This window comes from Bombina bombina, chromosome 2 (assembly GCF_027579735.1).
Source record: "Bombina bombina isolate aBomBom1 chromosome 2, aBomBom1.pri, whole genome shotgun sequence".
In the NCBI taxonomy this organism is placed as follows: Eukaryota; Metazoa; Chordata; class Amphibia; order Anura; family Bombinatoridae; genus Bombina; species Bombina bombina.
This window is the reverse complement of record NC_069500.1, coordinates 1,324,833,725-1,324,855,457: the sequence shown is the minus strand read 5'-3', so window position 1 is coordinate 1,324,855,457 and position 21,733 is coordinate 1,324,833,725.

The following is a 21,733-nucleotide window of genomic DNA, read 5'->3' as shown; positions in this document are numbered from 1 at the left end:
ATATAGGTGTCGGCGATGTTAGGGGCAGCAGATTAGGGGTTCATAGCTATAATGTAGGTTGCGGCGGTGTCCGGAGCAGCGGATTAGGGGTTAATAATAAAATGCAGGTGTCAGCGATAGCGGGGACGGCAGATTAGGGGTTAATAAGTGTAAGGTTAGGGGTGTTTAGACTCGGGGTTCATGTTAGGGTGTTAGGTGTAGAATTAGAGAGTGTTTCCCCATAGGAAACAATGGGGCTGCGTTAGGAGCTGAACGCTGCTTTTTTGCAGGTGTTAGGTTTTTTTTCAGCCAGCTCAGCCCCATTGTTTCCTATGGGGATATCGTGCACAAGCACATTTTTCCAGCTTTCCGCTACCGTAAGCAGTGCTGGTATTGAGGGTTGAAGTGGAGCTAAATTATGCTCAACGCTCCCTTTTCTGAGGCTAACGCAGCCATTCAGACAATTCGTAATACCAGTGTTGGCTTAAGGATGCGCTGGAAAAAAAAGGAGCGTTAGCACCGCAGGTCTTTACCGACAAAACTCTAAATCTAGGCGAAAGTTTGGCTTGTATAACTACGTATATTCTTACAAATTTGCATTTATAGGGCTAGCATGCAAGCAATATGGGTTATTTCTCATTTTTTTTGCATGCAATGGAAAAAAGTATGTTTTATTAATTGAAAGTAAGCTTGTTTGCTTGAGCGCAATGGAATTTAACATGTGTCAGGTTAGTGTGACAAGCTCTGGTTAGCTTTTACGTGAGACAAAAAAGTTGCACATAACACATCAAAAATACATTTATGCATTGGAGCTCTTTGTAGTCAAGTACTCATATTTATCAATCATAAAATAATATTTATGCAATATTAATATTTAATAAAGTGTTTAAATATGTATTTACTGTAATTATTTCCCATTCCAATGTTCTTCACATAGGGGAATATGTCCTTTGTATTTTAAAAAAAGATATTCCTGTATATATTTGTATATTTCTATACCTCCATATAATCATATAGAGGTATAGATATATATTATTAGTGATGTCGCGAATAGTTCGCAGGCGAATAGTTCCACGCGAACATAGCATGTTTGCGTTTGCCGCGGCGGGCGAACATATGCGATGTTCGATCCGCCCCCTATTCGTCATCATTGAGTAATACTTTGACCCTGTACCTCACAGTCAGCAGGCACATTCCAGCCAATCAGCAGCAGACCCTCCCTCCCAGACCCTCCTACCTCCTGGACAGCATCCATTTTAGATTCATTCAGAAGCTGCATTCTTAGGGAGAGGAGGGACAGTGTAGCTGCTGCTGATTGAATAGGGAAATTGATAGCTAGGCTAGTGTATTCAGTGTCCACTACAGTCCTGAAGGACTCATCTGATCTCTGCTGTTTTTTTTTCCCTGTGTAATCTAATTGCAGTTGCCTGCCTGCCAGCGTGTGTGTCAAGCTCACAGCGTATACTGTGCCCACTTGCCCAGTGCCACCACTCATATCTGGTGTAACAGTAGTGTAAATTTAAAAAAACAAACTTTTTTGACTGTGAAACATCAGTCTGCTTGTGTAATCTAATTGCAGTTGCCTGCCTGCCAGCGTGTGTGTCAGGCTCACAGCGTATACTGTGCCCACTTGCCCAGTGCCACCACTCATATCTGGTGTAACAGTAGTGTAAATTTAAAAAAAAAACTTTTTTGACTGTGAAACATCAGTCTGCTTGTGTAATCTAATTGCAGTTGCCTGCCTGCCAGCGTGTGTGTCAGGCTCACAGCGTATACTGTGCCCAGTGCCACCACTCATATCTTGTTTAATAGTAGTGTACATTCATTTAAAAAAAAAAAAAAAAACTTTTTTGACTGTGAAACATCAGTCTGCTTTTTTGTGTCAGGCTCACAGAGTATACTGTGCCCACTTGCCCAGTGCCACCACCCATATCTTGTTTAATGGTAGTGTAAGGGTACATTTAAAAAAAAAAAAACTTTTTGGACTGTGAAACATCAGTCTGCTTTTTTGTGTCAGGCTCAACTATGTAATTTTCCGTGGGAGTTTTGCCATGGATCCCCCTCTGGCATGCCACAGTCCAGGTGTTAGTCCCCTTGAAACAACTTTTCCATCACTATTGTGGCCAGAAAGAGTCCCTGTGGGTTTTAAAATTCGCCTGTCCATTGAAGTCAATGGTGGTTCGCCCGTTCGTGAACTTTTGCGGAAGTTCACGTTCGCTGTTCGCGAACGCAAAATTTTATGTTCGCGACATCACTATATATTATATCAAAACAAGGTGTTAATCTACAGCCACACAATGCATGCTTTCAATCAAGCAAACTAAGAACCAACAATGGTGAAACAGGCCTTTTTTAATTTCCCTAGCCAAATACAAAACACGGAAATGGACTGCACTTTCCAACTGGACTGGGTACACACCTCACATCACTGCAAAACTTACAGACCTGAATACTTACAGACAGCTGTAATAAAGGGCCATTAAACCCAAAAAATGTCTTTCATGATTCAGATAGAGAATACAATTTTAAACAATGTTCCAATTTACTTCTATTATCTAATTTGGGTTGATCTTTAGATATCCTTTGTTAAAGAAATAGCAATGCACATTGGTGAGCCAATCACATGAGGCATCTATGTGCAGCCACCAATGAGAAGCTACTGAGCCTATCTAGATATTCTTTTCAGGAAAGAATATCAAGCGAAAGAAGCAAATTAGATAATAGAAGTAAATTAGAAAGTTGATTAAAATGGTATTCTCTATCTGAATCATGAAAGAAAAAAATTGAGTTTAATGTCCCTTTAAGGGCTGTGGGTTTTACAGTGATGTTTTATGTGTACCCAGTCCAGTTTGAGAGTGCAGTCCATTTACGTGTTTTGTATGTGAAAAAAATTTGCAATATTAATAACGTGTCCCAATGTGTAGACTAAAATGTTGTGATTATAGCTGGAGCCATGCCAGTCAGCAGATTTGATATGTTTTGGCATCAGAGGGTGATATAAAAATGAAAGCTTTATAACATTTGAACAAAACATAAGAGAGAACTCAAGGTGAGAGAATTTTAAAGTAATTTCAAAGTTTCTAACACATGAAAAATAAATACAACACAGCAGAAACAGCATTTATTTTTCATGATAAAGAGATGACAAAATGATAAATAAAATAACAACATATTATCTGTCTAAGAAGTATATTTATACTTTTAAATCACACTGTGTGCTTGCAAGAAAGTGCCAGACTTTTTGTGTGTTTTGTTGATATTTTGGTTTGTAATTTTTCCTATGGGCTTTGCACCCAGGCTAATCAGGGGTTAACTGCCTGAGTTGCTAGGAGCTGTACAGCTGTCTGTAAGTATTCAGGACTGTGGGTTTTACAGTTACATGGGATGTGTACCCAGTCCACTTTTGAGGGGCAGTCCATGTCCGTGTTTTATATTTGATAAATGATATTATATTGAATGATTATAAATATGATGTTTATTAACATATACTGTATCTAGGATTTATAATGCAAGTTAACAAAGGCAAGTGAAGAATCTTTTTTGTTATTGCAGGAGTCCGAACTTATGACCGTTTTGGTCCAGGCACTGCTGATAACGTGGACAGATGGAATTGCAAACATCACAAATCATTTAATTTGGTATTTGTGTGGATTCTCTTTCAATTGCTGCTCTCAACTCATTGATTTCTGCAGGTTTTGTGCTATAAACCTTATCTTTAACTTATCCCCATAGAAAAAGTCCAGAGGTGTAAGGTCTGGTGAACATGGGGGGATTCAATGCTAAAGTAACTACATTTATAGCAGCATTATATGTGTAATATAAATACCAACATAGGTATGGTGCAGACCCTTATGTAGACATTAAATGCAATCAGAAAAGAGAAAAAAGGCAAGAACAAATATGCCCTTGCACAAAGTAAGGGAATTCAGCAATCTTTTTTTTATTTTTTTTATTTTGTTTTAAGAGCACATACAAAGACAATTACACATACGTACATAAAATAAAATGGATCGGGGGCGGAGCCGGCTGACGAGAGATATGGCCGCACTTTAATGTGAGCTCTGACCAAAATTGCCCAAGATAGCTGTTACGGGGACATTTGAGCACAGACCGGAGGCGCAATACTTTCAAATCACCTCCGGATCGGATGAAGGCCTGAAAGGTGGCGACCAAAACTGCTACAGCTGGACCTTTGATGCCACTAAGGGCTGAGGCCTAAGACGTGGCCGCCATCTTTGCAGCCTGAGGGTGAGATGTAATACTGATGCCTTCCGGATTTCTATCTTAATCAGCGCACTTAATCAGAGGATTCTGGAGATGACACTGACATACAGGTAATACCTGACTGTAGAAAGCACGGGTTAGGTGATGTGTTATGGATGCAGGTCCTTGTCATAACCGCCATTTCCACAGCCCTGGGGCATGACACGCTGCATAGGAGTATAAACAAAACTATCACCATCAGCTTCAAATCGATTGAAGGTATCTGCTACTAAAATATATTTGCCAATGATTAGTTTCATATGAACTGTGACATAATAGCAGCTACATCGCAGGCACATTTCATAATAGAGGCTGGGATTTGAAAAAGAGAGCATGGTGCAGAATCAGGGAAGGTTTTTTTCATCTTTTATTTACTGCAGCTACAGATAACTTTGCTATTGGGCTAAATCCACTATAAAGCACATATAAACTGCCTAAATACTGAGAGTGTGTGTAACACTGGCCATGTTGGCATATTGCCTCATTTAATATAACCACAGCTCACAACTGCTGAGGGAGATTCTAACTTACTCTCCAATCATCATTATAAGAACTGATCCCTTATCCTGGTCTAATTTCCAGTGGGTGAAGGTGATAACAAACTAAGGGAAAGGAAACAGGTTATAACATTGTATGAAAATGTCACCAAAAAAGATAGTTAAAACGGGCAGAGATACAAAAAAACCTGCTGCAACAAAACACTCAGTGAGCTCTTTCTTTAGACCTGCAGAAGCCTCACAGTCTATTCTATCTGAACAAGCCACACCACAGAGACCTGAAATGTAGCCCTCAGACAGTGAAGATAGTGATATAGAAGATTCTGTACAGATAACTAAATCCTTTTTGGCCACTATACCATCTAAACATGATCTGGATAACATAGTGGTCAAGGTTCGAGATTGTATAAAAGAGGAACTAGCCAACCTAAGAAAAGATATGTCAGAAATTGGTAATAGGGTAGAAGCCCTAGAAGAAGATAATGAGTTCATGAGTCACGAAATCTCTAACCTGCAAACTACAGCTAATGTACATGATTCAATACTTTTACAACTGCAAGATAAATTAGAAGACTTAGAGAATAGAGAGCGACGGCAAAATCTTCGTGTTAGAGGGATCCCAGAAACAATTTTGCCCAACACCATTCCTGAATTCCTTAAGGGCCTCTTCTCTTTTCTACTGGGCCCCACTTCTACTACAGATCTATCAATGGATAGGGCTCATACATTTCCAGGCCAAGGAGGACATCATGAAAGCAGCAAGACGAATTAAGGATATCAACTTTCAGAACTGCCACCTGCAAATATTCGCGGATTTGGCCCCTCGTACTCTGCAAAGGCGAAAAGAATACCAACATTTAACAACGCTTCTCAGAGCTAAAGGAATACCATATTGTTGGGGCTTTCCATGTTCCATTAACATCTCCCATGGCGGCAATAAGCTGTCATGTAAAACTTTGGAAGATATACCGGAATTATGTGGCCCTGGGGATAGACCCCCCTCAATCAGCAGTACCGAGAGAAGATGCAGAATCAGCAGTGTCATTAAACCCAGCGAGACCTCCCAAAGCACAATGGCAGCAGCAAAAAATTAAAAGACCAAAGAAATCCCAAGACCTTACACCTGTGGATAATCCAGGATGACGCCGAGAGGAACTGATTGGGTGAGATAAATCCATGTTATCTAAATGTTAAATTATCTTTCTCCTCCTTTCACTATGAACATTAGCATACTCCTCATTTGCTGGACTTTCAAGTAAAGAGACTGAACATGTTTGCATAACTAATTGATATAGTCCTATATTACTAGTCGATAATTGTAACAATGTCCTTGTAATTGTTCATAAATTTACTTATAAGTCTTTATTAGGGGCAAACTAATTTCCCCCTGAATTGTGACATGTTATGTCAAATCATTTGTTATTTGTTATTGTTTTTGTTATTGTTTTAATGGTTTAAGTTTGAATTAGTATTGTTATTATTGATATTTTTGTTTACATCCTATTTACGCATAATCAACAAACTCCAGCATATGCAACTTCCATACTATTCTTGAGTGGTTCTCACAACCTTATAAGTAGACCTAACAGTCAGATAGGTATTGATCCACTACATAGGTAATGACTGACAAAACAGCAATTGTCTGTATGACGCAAAATGTAAGGGGGTTCAACGTACCTAACAAAAAACGCATAGCATTCACTGACATTAAACATAGACAAGCAGATATCCTATTTTTGCAGGAGACGCACTACATAGAAGGGCAAGAGCCAGGATTTTTTGCGTCCACATACACCAGACAGTATCACAGCAGTCACCCAACCAAGAAGATTTCAGGAGTCAGTATCTTACTTCATAATTCATTACAGTTCCACGTCCAACAAACAGATAGGGACAATGAGGGGAGATATCTGGCCCTGGGAGGATTACTTCAAGGGAAACCAATTACGTTGGTCAATATTTATGCCCCTAACACACACCAAGCCTCTTTCTTTCGCAGGATAACTAATAACATCTTAGCCTTTTACAAGGGGTCCCTCATTGTAGGCTGCGACTTAAATACACCGCTGAACCCAATGTTAGATAGTTCTACTGCACAATCACTGGTGTCGAAAAAATCACTTAGGTCCATTAGGGATGATCTGACATTACTAGGAATCCATGATGTCTGGCGGGTCCAGCATCCGAATAATAAAAAATGTACCTACTACTCAGCGCCACAAAACACCCATTCCCGTATAGACTACATATTTACAGACCATAACACCATCACCTCAGTGGCCTCATCTGACCTCACTCCGACTAGCTGGTCTGACCATTCGGCAGTTGTATGTAGGTTACACTGGTCCTCACTCCCTTTTAAACCATTTCAATGGTGATTTGACGACACCATACTTAATGAAATACCAATATTACAACAAGTAGAGAAGTCGATAGTGGACTACTTTGAGCACAATAAAACTCCAAGCATAAACCCGTTCTCACTGTGGGAGGCTCACAAATGTGTCCTTAGGGGTGAAATTATAAAAATTAAAGCTTTGCAAAATAAAATCAATAGATCACATCAAGCAGACCTTACTGCTTCTTATCAAAACGCAGAGAACTTATATAAGAACAATGCATGATGAATCTTTAAAATCAATACGGGATCAGGCTAAGCAGAAGCTTCAAAAATTTCTAGAATTAGCAGCCCAGAAACAAGCACTAAAATTACAACAGAGGTTTTTTCTGGAAGGAAATAGGCCCGGGAAACTCTTAGCAAGAGCACTTAAAACAAAACAATCAGCCCACTACATTCCTATGTTACAAGACCCTTCTGGTAGACTAACGGTGGAGACTCAGAGGATGACAGAAATCTTCAGAGATTACTACACCACGTTATATAATTTGACACCACACAGGAATAATAAAACACATTATATCGACTGTTGCAAGTATTTAGATACTGTTACACTACCTACAATACCAGCAGAAGATCTTAACCCCTTCAACTCGGCAATAACCGCTGAGGAGATTGCCAATGCTATAAACTCATTAAAACAAGGGAAAAGCCCGGGGCCCGATGGCCTCACTAGTGGTTATTACAAAAAATGTAAACATCTTTTGATCCCACATCTACTTTCAGTTTTTAATTATATTGATGAATCCCATGGCCTACCCTCCCCTATGCTTGAGGCAATAGTTACACTTATACCGAAACCAGGTAAAGACACGACTATTGCATCAAACTACCTCCCAATATCTCTCCTGAATATAGATGTTAAGCTATATGCTAAAATTCTATCCACCAGAATTAATAAAGTACTCCCTTCATTGATCCATCCAGATCAGGTGGGCTTTGTGCCGCAGAGAGAAGCTAAAGACAACACTGTAAAAGTCTTACACCTAATGCAATACGCAACTATACATGACACTCCCTTTATTTTGCTTTCGACTGACGCTGAAAAAGCTTTCGACAGACTAGACTGGACCTTTTTAAAAGTTACTCTACAGAAATTTGGCTTCCCGGACAGTTTTATTCACAAAATTCTAGCCCTTTATACTAACCCCACTGCCAAGATTAAAATTAATGGTACACTTTCCAATTCTTTCCCCATCTTAAATGGTACTAGGCAAGGGTGTCCTCTATCACCCTTATTATTTGTTCTCTCAATGGAAATCCTTGCTACCAAACTACGTGACAACTCTGCAATAACTGGACTTACTATAAACTCCACCCATCATAAATTTGCACTTTATGCAGACGACCTACTACTGACATTAACTCACCCAACTATATCCCTCCCTGCGGCACGAAGCACAATGGAGGAGTTTGGCCTCCACTCCAATTATTTAGTTAATAAACATAAATCCGAATTGCTCCCCATAAATTTAAATGAGACTGACATCCAAACACTTAGTTCACAGGTACCATATCAAATACAGAGGTCCTCACTAATATATTTAGGTGTTCACCTCGCTGGTACTGTTCAACAACTATTTGAACTGAATTATGAACCACTCCTAAATACTCTAACTAGGGACACATCAGCGTGGCTTAATAAAAATATACCTTGGTTGGGCAGGATAGGGGTAGCCAAAATGACCATCCTACCCAAGATTCTTTACTTGTTTCAAACGGTCCCCATACCGCTCTCAGATGCCTACCTTAATAGACTCCAATCCGTGATGAATTCATACATCTGGAAAAAGAAACCTCCCAGAATTGCTAGAACTACTCTTTATCTATCGAAAACATATGGGGGTTTAGGAGTACCAGATGTAGTTAAATATCGAGCCGCAGTCTTTTTAAAGAGACTGATAGACTGGTGCACAACCCCTAATAAACACGACAAAATTTGGTTGATGTTAGAACACGACCTGACTAGATCCCCCCAACTCGGTGCATATTGCTGGCAACCGAATGGGAATCACCCAGCCTTGAGAAAAATTTACCCTATAATACGAGAAACATTTGCCGTCTGGTCTCGGACTATAGCTGGATGTCCACATATTTCAACTGTTCCCTCTCCGTTGACGACTGTTCTGTCCAATCCAGACTTCCCAACGGGGATGTTAGCTACGCCTAAATCACAGAGCAGCCTAGATAACCTTCTCCCACTGTATACACTACTAGAGATGAACAAACTGATACCTAAACAACACTTGGTGGAATTAGGAATCACACAATTCACCGACTGGTTTAAATTCCTACAACTTAAGCACTTTATGCACACCCACAAACTTAAACACCAAACGACAAGAGACTGTACTCCTTTCGAAAAACTTTGCACTCTCAGCACACCTCCAATGCATGCTATATCCACCTTATATCAAATCCTACTCACGCCCTCTGACCCCAAACAAACTTCCACAATAGTATCTTGGCACAAGGAACTTCCATACACACTCTCCGAGGAAGAGTGGCTTGATATCTTTCGACATACCAGTAAATCTGCACACTCAGCCACCTTACTAGAAACTAATTATAAATTCTTGCTTCGGTGGTATCTCACCCCTCATAGATTAAAATATATATTCCCTGAAGCATCGGATAGATGCTGGAGGAAATGTTCGGGAGAAGGTACACCTTACCATATTTGGTGGGAATGCCCTAAGATCTTAAAATTTTGGATAGACATTAACCAAGAAATGAGCAGGTTACTAAATATGTATTGCTTTAGACCCTTTGACCCTTTGATATATTTATTTCATATCCTACCCAAATTCCAGTTTAAGCAGTATACATCTCTATTTCAGTTAGCCATATGCAGTGCCAAACAAATAATCCCTAGGTTGTGGAAATCTGAGTCCACACCAACTCTATTAATGTGGAAAACACAAATGGAGACGAACCTATCCCTGGAGAGATTTTTTTACTATAAAACTGGCAGATTGTAATTTTATGCTGAAATGCTATATTTTTGGGAATCCTATTATTATATCAAGCAGAGCTAGGTCATTAGCTATATACAGGTAGTTGCTTTTGCAGTATTGATGTATGGGAACAGATCTCTCTATGTGTACTCCGATCAGATGAACTCTTCAAACCTGCTAAAGAACTTTTTGTGTAACTCACTGTGATTGTTAGAGTTTAAATACTGTTGAACATGCTGTTGAAATATGTTGAAATATGTTTTGATGTAGAAGAGTCAGGCCTTGCCTATTACATGACCGCTTCAGGTGAACATACAATTTTTCATGTGGACTTTCAGATCTCGGATCTTGTGGAATTGTTAAGGAACCTACCATGTAATATGTTTTGATCATTGGAGTATGATTACTGTTTGAAACTGTTTTGTTGTAATGAATACTTTGACACAAATAAAAGATTAAACAAAATAAAATGGATCACCTAACTATTATCAGCAAAAAGGAAAAAAAAAAAAGAAAAGAAAAACATGCCAAGAATATTCTCATCCCTTTACCCGTTACACCGAGAGAGATGGAGGATCCCTTATTAACTTTTCCCAGATAACCTTTGCTTCCTTAGGGATTTCATTATTATTATTATATAAATAAAAATATTCTTCATTCAACAAATTTTCATTAACTTTATTAATCCAATCTTCTGTGGGGATTTCTACTGTCTTCCATTTACTTAAAATTAAACTCTTCGGTTAGGTCTATTATTCAATATTTATTATCCTTATCATCCCCTTTAAAGTGGCCCGCTAAAAATGCTTTGTTCTCAACTAAAGCTAGTAGTGGGGATGGAATTGATGAAATCTCCTCTTTTTTCCAAATCAGCTTATCCCAAATTTTAAAATTTGCTTTAAGAATACTATAGTTCTCTATCCCTGCAGATCTGTCCCTTGGATTTAACCAACATTGATTACTTATCTCTTTCCTATCTAAGAGATCTCCTTCTATTTTTACCCAGATTTTAGAATCTTTTTTGGTGTGCCACTCTATTACCCTTTGCAACATAGATGCCTGTCTATATTTAACTAGGTTAGGAAGGCCCATTCCTCCCGCTTGTCTTTTCCTGAACATAGTCACTGTGCCTATCCTAGGGTGGATTTTACCCCAAACATAATTGTTAATCATTTTTTGGACTTCTTCCATATATTTAGAAGGGAGAGGAATAGGGAGAGCCTGCAATAAATACAGGAATCTTGGTAGAACATTCATCTGGATAATATTTATTCTCCCCAACCATGAGATTCTTTTAGGGTACCAAGATAATAAGTCATTTGTTATAATTTTTTTAAGGCTTATATAGTTAAGATCATACATTTTACTCACTGATTTAGACAAAAAAAATCCTAGATATTTCAATACTTCCGTCCTTTTAAAAGGTGAGATCCTAGATATATTTTCTTGTAACTTATCATCTATTTCCACATACATTATTTCAGACTTATTCATATTAGTTAAAAAATTAGACATGGTCCCAAATACCTTAAGTTCTTTCATCAATGCTGCAAATGATGCCACAGGATCAGATAGGGACAGGAGAATATCATCTGCAAATAAAGATGCTTTATATTCATTATCTCCTAGCTTAATCCCCTTTATAAATTTATTTTGTCTAATGCGGGCTGCTAATATTTCTATTATTAATGTAAATAGTGTTGGTGATAGTGGGCAACCTTGTCTTGTCCCATTATAAATATCAAATCTATTAGAAGATTGCCCATTTATTTTTATCCTTGCTGTTGGTTTTGAATATAATGCCATTATTCTCTTAATCGTAATCTGGTTGAAATTAAACAACCTTAGTGTATCTTCCAGAAATGACCACCTAACTCGGTCAAATGCTTTTTCGGCATCAACCGAAATGAACACTGATGGGATTTTTTTCAATTGGGTAAATTCTAGTAAATGGATGTTCTTAATAGTATTATATCTAGCTTTTCTATTCTGGACGAAGCCCACTTTGTCCAAATGTGTAATTCGTTCCAGAATATTTTTTAGACAATTAGCCATTTAAGAGTGAAATAGGTCTATAGTTTTTCACTTCCTCCTTACTCTTACCTGCCTTGGGGATCACAATTATACTAGCCTCCTGCATTTCTGTAGAGAACTTATGTCCTTTATCTATTGAATTATATAGTTTCAATAAAAATGGAGACAAGATTTCTTTATAATTTTTGTAATACAGGGCCGTATACCCATCCGGGCCTGGGGCTTTTCCTTCTGTTAGACTCTCAATAGACTCATGAATTTCTTGGAGACTTATAGGTTCATCTAGTTTTTGATTTTCAAGCTCTGTTACTTTATTTAATCTAAGATTACTTGTATAAGTTCTCTACTCTGTTTCCTCCCTCACTTGCGGATCTATATTATATAAAGATTTGTAAAAGTTTTCAAATTGTGTGCTAATCTCTTTTTGATTTTTACAGAAGTTTTTTTTCTCATTCTTTAGTTTATAAATGCCGGTACTTATTTCTTTTTTCTTAATGGCTCTAGCCAGGAGTCTTCCATTTTTATCCCCTTCCGTATAATATTTAGGTTTTAACCATATCGCTTTGCTTTTATTTATGCTAGACCAGTATTCCTGGATAGTCCTCCTTTCTTTCCCTAGTTCCTCTAGGATATTTTTATTATCTGGGTTTTGCTTATGACTCTTCTCTAAGATATGAATCCTTTTCAAAGTCTCTAGGAACTTATTTTCTCTTAGCCTTGTCTGTACTGCCTTTAATTTAATTAACTCCCCCCTCAAGACACATTTATGTGCGCCCCAAAGGACCGATGTTGAGATCTCCTCTGTATTATTAATATTAAAAAATTCTTCTATTGATCCTGCTATCTTGTCCCTATCCTCTGGAGTGCTTAAAATAGAATCATCTAGTCTCCAGCTATACTGTTTTCCATCCTGAGTCCCCCATTTTAATTTTAGTCTTACCGGTGCATGGTCTGACCATGTCATTGGGAGGATCTGGATTTCCTGTGTCCTTGTAAGTCCTTTTAAATCTAGACAGAAATAATCAAGTCTTGAATAAAACAGGTGTGGGTGTGAAAAAAAGGTATAATCCCTTTGATCTGGATGGAACAATCTCCATGCGTCTTGTAAAGCAATCTGGGCTAAGCTTTTTTTAACTTGGGATACAATATATTTAGATATAGAAGATTTTTCTATTGAATGATCTAATTTTGGTTCTATTATCACATTAAAGTCTCCCCCTAGTATAGTAACCCCCTCTTGAAAATCCAAAATAAGGTTAGACAGTTTCTTAAAGAAAACATTCTGCTTAAGATTTGGGCCATATACATTAAATATCGTCACTAGTTCCCCTTGGAGGATACCTTTTATACCTATATATCTCCCCTCTTTATCTTTTAGTTGTTCCTTTAATTGAAAATTCAATTTTTTTATGTATAAGAATACAGATCCCCTTCTTCCTGTCTCTATCCGATGATGAATAGCATATTTTGTATTTCTCATTTGTAAACCTATGTTCCTTATTTCTCCTAAAATGAGTTTCTTGAAATAATAATACATCCCCTTTTAATTTCTCCATCTCTCTCAGTGCCATGGATCTCTTCTGGGGAGTATTCAGCCCTTTGGCATTTATAGAGATAAAATTAATATCTGACATTGAAGTTTAAGACTCCCCCCATAGATACATCTTGTTGCCTAACAAAAATTGAAAACTTGGCAATTTTATTCCAAAGGTGATTCCAGTGACATCTAACATAAACATTCTACATCCAAACATATCCAAAAAAAAAAAAAAAAGACACCAAAAAACACAAAAAAGTAGAACCCAGGGGGTAGTACTTCCTCCCTGTCAGAATTATTTCCACTTCTCTTATAGAGAGGGAGAAAAAAAGAAAAAAAAAAGAAATCACTGCAAGTGTCGTGTGGAGGGAAGATTCCAGAAAAAGAAAAATGGACATCTTCTTGTGGAAAAAAAAAAAAAAAAAAAAAAATAAATAGTACAAGTGTCATGTGCAAGGAAGATTAAAAAAAAAAAATATCACTGCAAGTGTCGTAAGGAGGGAAGATTCCCATAGAGAAGAGAAAAAAAAAAATTAGTTGCAAGTGTCTTGTGGAAGGAAGATTCCCAAAAAATGGACATCTTCTGTTGTGGGGAAAAAAGGAAAAAAAAGAAAAATATCTACAAGTGTCATGTGGGAGGGAGATTCCAAAAAGTGGGCATCTTCTATTATGAAGAAAAAAAAAAAAACCACACTCGTGGCATTCAATAAAAACCCACTCGTGCCACGCATTTATAGTGTTCTTTGTGGTTAATATGTTATTATATTATAATATTATCTCTATAAAAAAAAAAAAAAGAAAAAAAAAAACACACCCAAAAAGTGAAAAATATTCTGAGAGCACTATGCCCCTTTACAGGGTAGTGAGAAGGAGTGGGAGAGAAAAAAAAAATATATCTACAAGTGTCATGTGGAAGGAAGATTCCAAAAAATGGGCATCTTCTATTGTGAAGAGAAAAAAAAAAAAATTAATCCCTTTCTAAAGCATTTTTTTTTTTTTATAAGGAGCTATAACCTGAAATTAAATACAATAACATTAGACTGTCCTTTCTGCTACTTTTCTTCCAAAAAAGTCCTCCACTTTAAGTAGGGGATACTGCTGCTGTGTTTTGTCTTGGGTGGTCCTTCTTTTTTTTCCTTACTTCCTCCCAACGATTTCTTTGATACTTTCCACCCTCATGTAGCCTTTGTCCAGTCTCCACTTGTTCATCTCTCTCAAAGTCCTCTGGGATTTCTAGTTGTAATTGTAATTTAGAGATAATTTGGCCAATATCTTCTTTCTTTTTATAGTATAGGGTATTCCCATTATAAGAGATCAAAAGACCAAAGGGGAATGTCCATTTATACCTGATCCCTTTTTATTGCTGAGATTTAGTTAAGAATCTAAGATCTCTCCTTTTTTTCATTGTTGCCACGCTTAAGTCTGCAAATATCTGCAGATCCTGTTGTTGGTATTTAAAAGTGTGTTCTTTTTTGGCTAACTTTAAAATCTGTTCTTTTAGATCAAATTTTTGTAGTTTTAGGATCACATCTCTTGGTCTCCCTGTTTGCCCTTGGCTGGCTGTTCTGTGAATTCTAATTATATTTATTTCACTGTCCTGGAGGTTTAAGCTGAGTGAGCTGAAATTTTTTTGAGTAAAGGGTTTTAATTCTTCTGTTTTGATCTCTTCGGGGATGCCTTTTATTCTTAAATTCCCCCTTCTAGACCTTTCTTCCAGGTCAGCTAATTTATTTTGTATTTCCCTTATAATATGTGATTGAGTTAGAATAGTTTCATTAGCTTGGGAGAGTTGCTTATCCAGTTCCTCCTGTTGTTCTTCTAAAACATTAACCCTTTGGCCCACTTCCTTTAGGTCATTCTTCAATTCGATGATTTCAGCAACTATACAGTCTTTTATTGACATAATATCCTCTTTGGTGGCCAGTTTCCTTATCTCTTCTATATTAAACTGTATTTCCTTAGTTACAGGAGTGTCTATACATTTTAGACCTGTGTTCTTAGGGCTAATGTGACTCTCCATACTCACATTTTGGAAGAAGGGGTTATCTTTCATACTTGGGGATTTATTATTTTTATTTGCTTTATCTAATTTGGTTGCTTTTTTTGCTGCCATTCCACTTAAGCTTTCCCCTTTAATACAGTTTTTTTTCTGCTTCCCTTTTTTTTTTTCAATTAGTTTTAAGGGTGTAGCTTCTCTTTGGTGTTTAATTTATTCTTAAGGGGTATCCCTAATTGTTTTTCCCCCTTTCTTTTCTTCTTTTTTCCGCTTTCCCCTTTTCTTCCTTCCTTCCCCTCTTTTACACCTTTTTTCTTCTCCTTTCTTTTTCTTTTCCCCCTTCTTCCTTTTTCCCATTTCTTCCATTTACTCTCCTCTTTTCTTTGCTTTTTCCCTTTCTTGCTTCTTTTTCTTCCCCTTTCTCCTTTTTTATTATGACTTCTTTTCTCTGTGTATCGGCCCCTAGCTCTTTCTTAATTTAGCTGTGGCTTACAGTAGAAGAATAAGTCTCTTATTTAACAATAATCCTATGCAGCCAATGTTGTTGTATCTGTACCCCCCTGTTTCAATACACTGGGTCAGCGCTACCTTAACTCTGGGCTAGTGTGTTAGTGCTGTGCGGGCTACAGATTATGACCCTTGTGATCTATATTCCCGGTATCTGTCCACATTAACTCATACGCTCAGGATTTACTTTAAGGGTTATTTCTCTCCCTTCTTTTAGGGGGTGTCCCTTCTTCAGCTCCCACACCAACTATACAGTTTTATCCTAAATATAGCCCTGTGGGGCTTTGATATCGTCAGTGTTTACCTGAGTTAGCTCCTTGAGGCGCTGTCTGTAACATCCGCTCCTGAGGCCCGACTGAAGGCTCCACTTCGGCTGAGCTATTTCTATTTCTCTGTTCTGAGAGAGGGTCTCGTCCTGTGTACACGCGCCTCTAACTCTGCTTCCAGCAGCAGCTCTCGAGTCTCCCACTCTCGGGCGTCTCTATATGGCGGGCTCACTCTAGATCCGGAGCTGTGACCTCCACTTGGTAAAAGTCACCTTTCCACTGCCAGCAGCTCCACTCCCAGCCCGTCTCAGCTCCCCTCCTGTCTCACACCAGCGGTGACCAATTTTAGGGTATAGCCCTTCCTTGCGTGGTACGCATACTTTGCTGGGGGAGCGATTAGAGCGAGTCCTTCTCTTTGCCGCCGCTGCTTGCCACTGCTTCCACCTAAGTCTCCGCACAGCACCCTCCTTGCTGCTTACCGTTACAGGTATGTTTGTTTGATTTAAGGAGTAGCACTTTTTACCCCAGCTCTCCGACTTGCTTCTTTTATTTTATCTAAAGTTTTCAGGGGGGGACTAAACCTTTTAGCTCCTTAAACATAAACTAAGCATTTTAGTTTAGCATTCCGTCAGGGAGGATTTCAGGAGCTTCACCTTTCTGCTGCCATCCTCACGCATGCAGCAGGCTCCTCCCTCTCCTGGGAATTCAGCACTCTTTTAACAATTTAAAGAATATAAGTGGCAAAAATAAAAAAGTGGCATTCCCCATAAATAAAGCAATACCCTCAATACCAACAAATAATACCAACAAAGACTATACAAATGATGCTCAGGAGTAATTATGTAAAACAGCAACAACACAGTCTGTAGGCACAACACCCTGTTGCACCAGAACCTGAGGAGCAGGCCAAGCCTGGGCAGGTTCCAAGTGGAATCTATGTACCTAGAAGATGCTGTAGTGGAAAATAGGGAGCTGATGGCCAGACAAACAGGAGCTTAAGCAGAGTTAGTATGCAAAGCAAGCGAATACAAACAGCCACAGAAATAGTTTGAAAACTTTAAGTGCAGGGCTGAGCAGATAAGGAGCAATGTGCAGAATTAGCTTGGTATAAGCAGCAGTGAAATGTTAATGCAGGTAAGGAGCAAGACTTATTATGCTTCATAAAGGGACATCCATGACATCATCCGCATCGATCCCCTTAAAACTCATTCTTTACATTCATCACGTAAGCCGGGTACATAACATATTGCAGTGTCCATAATACTGTGTTAAGTGTATACACAGCGATATAAGTTCTAATTGTATCCACTTAAGTGTACCAATCAGTCAAAATCTATCTTAAAGTGGCCAAATGAAACAAATTTTCAGCTCTATTTGTTCCGATATCACAGATTTTAGCTCCCTAGATGAAAACTCATCCGAACGGCAAAAATGTCAGTAGTGACGGCAATACATATGAAATATGAATAGTCCAAAGCAGTTGATAACATAATTGAAATCAGACAAAGTTCCATAGTGATATCCTGGAATCTAAGTAGAGGCGTATAGTTAAAGAAGCGGGTACTCAAATACCTTTACCTCAATCCTATGAGGTAAGACAAGCATTTAGTCAGGGGTGAAACGGGAGGAGGAGGTGTGGTTAAGTCCTGCCTGCATCAAATCCGCTTTTGGTATGAATACTTGGTTCCGTCTCTCTAGGTCTCTTTATTAATATTATTACTGAGATGTAGGGGGGAGCAGTGCAATTGAGGGTTGTGTGTGTCAGAGTGAGAATTTTGTGTTTAATCCTGGAGGCAAGAGGAAGCCAGTGAAGGAATTGGCAGAGAGGTGCGGCAGATGAAGAGCGACGTGCAAGGAAGATGAGCCTGGCAGAGGCATTCATTATGGATTGTAAAGGAGCTAGGTGGCAGCTAGGTAGACCAGAGAGGATAGAGTTGGAGTATTCGAGGTGGGAAAGGATGAGACAGTGGATTAAAATCTTTGTTGTGTCTTGTGTAAGGAAAGGTCTAATTTTAGAGATGTTTTTAAGGTGGAAGCGGCAGGCTTTAGACAGGGACTGAATGTGAAGAGTGAAAGAAAGATCTGAGTCCAGTGTGACCCCAAGACATCGGGCATGTGAGGTTGGGGTAATGATGGAGTTATCAACAGTTATAGAGACATGGGGGGTGCAGATTTTGGAAGAAGGGGGGAAAATAAGGAGCTCAGTTTTGGAGAGATTTAGCTTGAGGTACTGAGAGGACATCCAAGATGAGATATGAGAGAGACAGTTAGTGACACGGGTTAGCAAGGAAGGAGGTAGTTCTGGTGCAGAGAGGTAGATTTGGGTATTGTCGGCATACAAATGATAATGAAACCCGTGGGACTTTATTAAGGAACCTAGTGAGGATGTGTAGATTGAGAAGAGAAGGAGACCGAGGACAGAGCCTTGCGGTACCCAAACAGAAAGAGGTAACGGGGCAGAGGATGCCCCAGAGAAGGCTACACTAAAGGTACGGTTAGACAGATAGGAAGAGAACCAAGAGAGAGCTGTGTCACAGATGCCGAAGGATTGGAGGGTATGGAGCAAAAGAGGGTGTTTGACAGTATCAAAGGCTGCAGACAGATCAAGGAGGATAAATAGAGAGAACTGGCCTTTTGATTTTGCTGTAAGTAGGTCGTTGGTGACCTTAACAATTGCTGTCTCTGTTGAGTAAAGGGGGTGAAATCCAGATTGCAGTGGGTCAAGGAGGGAGTTTAGTGTAAGAAAATGGGATAGACGTGCATATACTAGCTTTTCAAGAAGCTTTGAGACAAGAGGTAGTATGGAAATAGGGCGGTAGTTGGATGGGGAGGTTGGATCGAGAGAAGGTTTTTTGAGGATAGGTGTGACTAGTGCATGCTTAAGAGATGTGGGAACTATACCAGTGCTGAGGGAGAGATTGAAGTGTGTGAGTATAGAGGTAAGGGTAGAATAGATGGAGGGGAGTAGTTGTGAGGGGATGGGGTCGAGGGGACAGGTAGTGAGTTGAGAGGATAGTATAAGGGCAGAAACTTCATCCTTTGTAACAGGGGCAAAATAGCTAAATTTATGACTATGTGGGTTTTGGATGATTAAAAAATAGGGAACAAAAAACTGGCACAGTGTCTGTTAACTGTAGGAATTACAAAAGGTATGGGTAACCTTGGTGCTGCCCCTAGTGGTTAAATTTAAGCCAAGGGTAGGGAAAAAGAGGGGACAAAAAGAGGGGTTTGTAGCACTCAAATTCTTACTATAGTGACACCCTGTATTTAAACAGTGGATAGAGTAATGATAATGGGTAATTTAAAACAAATAAAGTTTATTTGGTTAATTAAAAAACTAGAGGGGACCACACATATCCCCAAACACTATACAGTGCAAAGATAGATAAGTGAATAAAAACACAAACAACTAAGCCAACAAACGTACCAAGGCCCTGGGGTATATGCCCCCCTGTATTCCTGGCCGATAACTGGATACTTCAGCTTCAGGTGACAGGAGCAGAACCCCAAGGCAAAGATTGTACGAGTGGCTAGATAAAAGAGATAGAATCCCTTAGTTACGAGGGACCTAATGGGTTCAGAGAACCCCAACAAACAAACGTGTTTCGGCCGTGGAGCCAGCCTTTCTCAATGTTTAGTTCAAAAATAATCAAGCCGAATGACCGGGAGCGGCTTCTATTTATACACTGCCCATGTTCTAATTGACCAATCTGGTAGCTGTCTTTCACACACCCTTCTTCCTCGCTAATCAGAGTGCTGTGTAGAGCAAACCCCACCTCCCTTGTATGTGGTGTAATATGCTTGAGCGGGTCCGTGTTCGTTCTATCAAGCAACATTGAAGGCACATAGTTTTAATAGAATCAAGATCGTAGTCTCACATAAAACACCACTGAAATTGTATACATGATTAGTCCCCAAAACAAACAGCAATATGCATTTGATTGAAACATAGGAGTAATACCTTATCCCTGATTGGCTTTGCCAAGTGACGGGCCGTTATTTCATTGGTTGGCGTCTGTATGTAAACGCCCCATTACAAATACGCCCTTTGTTTTGACAGCTCAATCCCTCAAGTATGAGTGCATGAACGATCAACTAAAGTTAATACGAATGTTACACAATCTGATTATGAGCCATATATTGTGCATATTCATATCACCACCTATTGCTGATCGACTTCGCCAGGTAACGGGCCATATATGCATTGTTTGGCGTGTGTATATCATCATCATTCTATAAACATGCCCATTATTTTGACACCTCTATCACTCGGGAAAAAGTATATACTCAATCAGGTTGAAATAGAGGGATTGTTACATAGTCTCATTATGAGTTGTGTCTTGTTGAACATGTTAATCAAGCAATTATAAATAAAGTATAGTGAGTATATCCAGTATCTTTTAAGATCATATGGAGTTCGAAAATATACAGAAGCATTTTCCAATACCATCAGACGGTTATACCCATCTCATACTGATGTATTAAATGCATTGCCCCACATTGATCTTTGATAATATATTAGCGTCAAGGCCTACTGTGAAATACAATATTCCATACTTAAACGGTGGGCCATTTAGCCAGATAGTGTTGTTTGTAACGTCAAGACCTTATCCGCAAATAAGATATAAATACATAAAGACAGATAGGAATTATTTCCTTATATCTTATTGTTTATAAAAAAAGTGGTTTTATATAGTTGATTAACAAGTCATAATATAGATGTATTGTTGCTGGGGACAATATATGGGGGAAGAGTATCATGCTCTTGGAGTGAAGGTGGTCCAGATAGGACTAAAATAAAACATGGATGGGTTGATGAAGGAAATAATGATACATCACTAAATGTGCACATATTGAAACATCTTATTGTGTATACAGATATTGTAGTGAGGTATAATTAAACATATAACCATACATCACTCTATATATCACTATACTTGAGGCATCACAGACACAGCAATGTAACACAGCAATGTAACTAAGGTGTCTGAAGGTTGTATACACATTAGGGGGTGATCTAGTGTATTTAAACTATCACAGGTATGATTTCATAGTCTTCTTAAAAACCTGTATTTCAAGAAATACTCAGATCTTACCCCTTTCTGGGTGCACATGATTTTGGGATAGCATTCATAGCATTATCAGATTTAAGTCCAAGTTTCGTTTTGGATGATTGTGAGCTTTTGAGGGGGAGGAAGACCGGTAGTATGTTGAGAGCTGATTTCATTTCTGATGGAGTCGATTTTGTTGTTGAAGTAGCTGGCAAAATCATGGGCTGAGAGAAAAGTTGTGGTGGCAG